Raw genomic sequence first — 4840 nt, forward strand, 5'->3', positions numbered from 1 at the left:
AGTTCTTAGATTTCCTAACCAAAATAAAGAATAAGGGTAAAAGGCTGAGTAGAAGACTATGAGAACTTAAATAAAATAATATCAATTGAACTAGAGTGTGGAAATACCTCGAAGACTTATAAGACCAATCTCAACCTTGAACCGAAATGTTATAAAACCTTACTTCCCAAGTGTTTGATAAACTTATGATGATCAAGCTTATAATTCTCAACCCAAGTGTTTACACTCTCACACTCACCTAGCAACTTGCAGCCTCTGAACTTAGGTCCTATTTATAGAGTTTAGGAATGAAAAGATTTCATTTAACTTGAATAAAAATAATGGCTTTTTAAGTGAAAATAATTTGAATTATCGTTCAGCAGAGGCTGAAGACTCGTTCAAAAAGATGCTGGACTTATCAAGAGGTTGAAGGTTTGAATGGAGAACGATTTCGAAAAATTTCAAAATATGTTGAGAGGGGCGATATATCGCCCCCTGTAGGCGATATATCGCCTGGGCCAGTATGCCCGAGGCAATCGTGCATCGTTTCGGGTTTTTCGTATCTTCGTGCTGCGATATATCGCCCTCTATAGCTGCGATATATCGCCCCCTATAGCTACGATATATCGGCATACGCTGATTATTGAAACACGAAATTACACATTTTTAGCTTAATTTGAATTGAGTAAACAGCCTTGACTAAGCCCTCTAACGTTTTCAAAACTGCTGACTGACCTTAGAGTATTCAAATTTTAACCTTAATAAATTAAATCCTCAAAATACTTAATCATTAATAAACCCACATAACATGTGCTATTATCTAATTGGTTCTTATCTAAACCTTATAATATAATAAATATTATCCTCAATATCAGTCATATTAATCAAACCTTAGGTTAAAATTAATATTCCTAAACTATAGGTTAAACTTAGAAAATCTACAAGTACTACTATGAGTGTCCAAATAAATCTCAGTCTGAACCAAAAATCCACAGTCATAAAGATAATACTATTATTACGATTATACTACTATCTACTTGGCTAAGTAAAGTTCTTGGACTCTACAGGATTGGAGCTATTGGTGACAGACTGCAGTGGTTGGTGATGAATATAGAGACTTTGCAAACTCTTGTTAAGGTATATCCATGATTATGCAATTATTACTATAGTTGTGTAGTTTGTTTATGATCTGAGTATAGTTTTGTTTTTAGATTTTTACATTTGAATATGTGTTTGACATATATATATATATATTTATATAAATGTGTGCTTGAATCTGTTTTTTATATTTTCTCTGGTTGTTTATATTTTGTTGTGAATCTGATAATTTATCTTATCTTGTTATAACTTTTGTAATGTTTGAATATGTTTAGGATATCTGATCCATGATTCTATTTTGTGATTAATTTTTTTGTTTCAAGTATTTTCTTAATCTGATCTTTGATTTTATTTTGTCTATGTCCAATTACTTTTCAGATCTGTTTTTTTTATCCTAATTTCACTGAGTAATTTTAGATCTAATTAAATTGTTTGTTTTTGTGTAAGTTTTTTTTTATTAAACTCAGTGATCGTTTGGAGTTTGTACCAGCACTCTAGTTTCATATTTTATTAGTGAATCAACATCCACATGCATAGCTTTTTCCTTTATTGCTTCATGATACTTCATGGCTTCTTCATAAGGTTTGAGCTATTTTCTTGCAATACACATGGCTGGCATAAAGCATAAAAAAGGATTTCAATATACTTTTAGTTTGGTATACTCTTCTTTGAATTTGTAAAACTTTATGCAACCTATTACTTGGTTAGAAAGATTCTAGATGTGAGGCATTTGATGCACTTCATATCTAGTCAATAGATTTCTCTTCACGTGTAACATATTTTCTTTTATTTTAGTTGTCATTTTTTAATCAAATGATGAGCTATTGACATAGATAATTTTTTATTATTACCACACTCTACTTGGAACCATGGACAATTTGTTAGATGCTTTAGTTCTAATGGTACTTTTGCAGCACTTTTGCTTTGAAATACCAACTGTTCCAAAATAAATTATTGTAAATTGTATCATTGTGTGTGTAGTTGTTTCAATAAAGAGCTACAACTTTTAGTGTTTCAGGAACTAAAGAGAAAGAGCATAGCAGTTGCTGCACTCAAGTCACTTCAACATAAACTTGAGAAATACAAGATAGAGTTGAACAACTCGTATAAGAATACTCGAGTATACTTATAACTTGTTCATGTTGCACAAAATTGATTACTTATAAATTGAGATTATATTTGTACCAATCTAATGAAATATATTTTGATTAAGTTTGCTATGTAATTTTTATCTTTGTAATATGTAAATTTGGTTTATTTTTTGATTGTTGACTGTTGTTGGTGTAATAAATTTATAAAATTGTTGAATAAAAAAGTTAGTTTATTTATTTTATTAGAATTAGAACTAATCAAATATAAATTTAATGTTACCAATGCTAATTTAATTTAATTTTTGATGTGCATTCTTTTACTGAAATTGCTGCATTGATTGTGAAACATGGGGGCATTGACAACATATTTGCAATCTCCTCTGGTATGGAAACTTTACGACAGTTAAAAAATGTCACCATAGAGAGTCAATCACGACACCTAATAACTGTCGGCGTTGCCAGCAACAACAACACCTATTAACTGTCGACATTGCCAGCAACAACAACACCTATTAACTGTCGACATTGCCAGCAATGGTGACAATGTTTAATTGTCGGCGTAGCTACCCCTACACCGACATAGGCAAATACAACAGTTAGTCGACTGTCGTCTTTGCTCAATAGCGACAGTTTGTCGCTAAAATCTATCGGGAAAATCCATTTTTGTAGTAGTGAATAATAATCATATATGCACACAAAATATGTAACAAAATTTCACACACTTCTTTATAACATGGTAGATTATGGTAGATTCAACCTTGAATGAGTGTGATTAGTTAAAAAAAATATCAATGTGTAAAAAAGAATTAGTATCCTATATTCAATTTTGATATCTTAATTCATGTGTAATTAATGAATGGGTGATAAATTATTTAAAATTGGTAATTATTAAATTTATTATTTTTGCTTAAATGTTTTAAATGACGTGTCATACATTGATTAGTTTGACATGAATTAACACATCAAAATTAGTCAAAGAATTCCACCAATTGGCCTGGTGGTATAGTAGTGGGGATATCCCCTCCATCTTGGCTCAAGGGTTCAAATCTCACCAGGTCTCGTTTAATGGTGGATTTTCCCTAACTCCAACATTAGTGTTGGTGTGTAAAAATAATAATAAAATATAAAAGAGCCCTCAAATTATTGTACATATTTTGCACCATAGTACTCATCACCACTTTGATATAATTGGGTGTAATTTAGTACAAGTCTCATATATTCTAATTTAAATTAAAATATATGAGATATAATATTAAACTACACCACTATGTCCAGCGTATCAAATAGTGTTGGACACCATAAAGTTGCCCATAGCAATTTTTTTTTTTGTCGTGAGTAGACTTTATTACTATACAAATTGCACTGAAAAAATAGTACAATAATTAGAGGAGGAATTTTCTCCAACCAACCAAACTTATTGTTTAGACGAGTGCAACTAGTAGCACAGAAGCTTATGCTTGAAAAGCTGATGATAAGACCCATGCGTGGTAAACCAATAGAAATTAAAAATAACAAACAAACAAGGAAACTCAAAAATCTTATAAAAGATGAGAAATTGTAAAGAATTTTAACTGATTTAAAAGGACCTTTTAGTGGCTTTGATAGAGCTGCCAGTATTTGTTGTTCGGATTAAAAATTATTGTTCCAAATCCTATCGTTTGTCTGGGTAGATATTACAACATCAACCAATAAAGTATTATTGTTTTTCAAATATATTTTGTTTTTAATTAAAAAATATCAAATGTCAATGGTTAAAAAATTAAATAGGTGGGAGATAGAGAGTTGAGTTGTATACATATTTTTTCCCTCCAAAAAAGAAAAAAAGACGTTTGATCATTGAACAAGTGGCAGTAATATATCGCACTATAATTTGTATCGTTTTCGTTTCTTGAGTTGTTTTACATTCTCAGCTCTCACAAATTTCTAGGCTTTCATTCACACATTTTGTCTCAGAACTTCAAAGCTTAAGCTCCAAGGTTTGTCGGTTCAAATCCATCTTTGATCGAATCTTTTTCTTTTTCGTCGAACAGTTTTAATGGATAAAAATCGTAATCTGATGCATGAAATGGAGTTTTTAATTATATAAATATCACGTTGATCGTAAAAGTTTCTGTCTGGAAAGAAGATTCGAGAATGGAGAGCTTGATAAATGAATGTGTTCGTTTTTATCTGCTTTTACTATGTGTGTTCTGTGTGTATTGTTTTTTCTTTGGAAGTTTTAATATTTTTAATCAATAATATTCATATCATGAATACATTTTTTATTTCTGAGATTTTATAGAGCTCGAGGGGTTGTTTGGAGTCAGGAATATCAGTTTTGAGATTTGTACACTTCTAAACAAAAGATAGAATTTTTTTCAAATTTTTTTATTATTGGTAACTTTATTTTTTGTCTTTAAAAATTGCTATCAAATTTGAAAAAGCAAAATGTATAACAATTGCCGTAACAAGTAATAACACAAGCTCTGAAAAGAAATTTGGTAGCTTTTTCCTGGGTTGCTTACGTTGGATTCTAATCATCCCATATATCTTTAGTATTTTTACTTGGGTTTCCTATTATTTTTCTGGGTTTTCAGCAGATTGAGTGAAATTTTCTATGTCTGCTGTTTACAGGGAACTATATATAGTTTCTTAGCTTTCCATTCTCGATCGCCATTCAAACTTTAGTCTGA

At 30.5% G+C, this 4840-nt stretch overlaps 1 long non-coding RNA gene across 1 annotated transcript; it reads left to right on the top strand.

Annotated features, from left to right (window-relative positions):
* Positions 1–1045: 1045 nt before the first annotated feature.
* LOC133780275 (uncharacterized) lies at positions 1046–2887 on the top strand. Its single transcript, XR_009869201.1, has 2 exons — positions 1046–1116; positions 2088–2887. It is a non-coding gene; the product is annotated as an uncharacterized LOC133780275 (long non-coding RNA).
* The last annotated feature ends 1953 nt before the right edge of the window (positions 2888–4840 follow it).

Source organism: Humulus lupulus, chromosome 5 (assembly GCF_963169125.1).
Source record: "Humulus lupulus chromosome 5, drHumLupu1.1, whole genome shotgun sequence".
Taxonomy (NCBI): domain Eukaryota; kingdom Viridiplantae; phylum Streptophyta; class Magnoliopsida; order Rosales; family Cannabaceae; genus Humulus; species Humulus lupulus.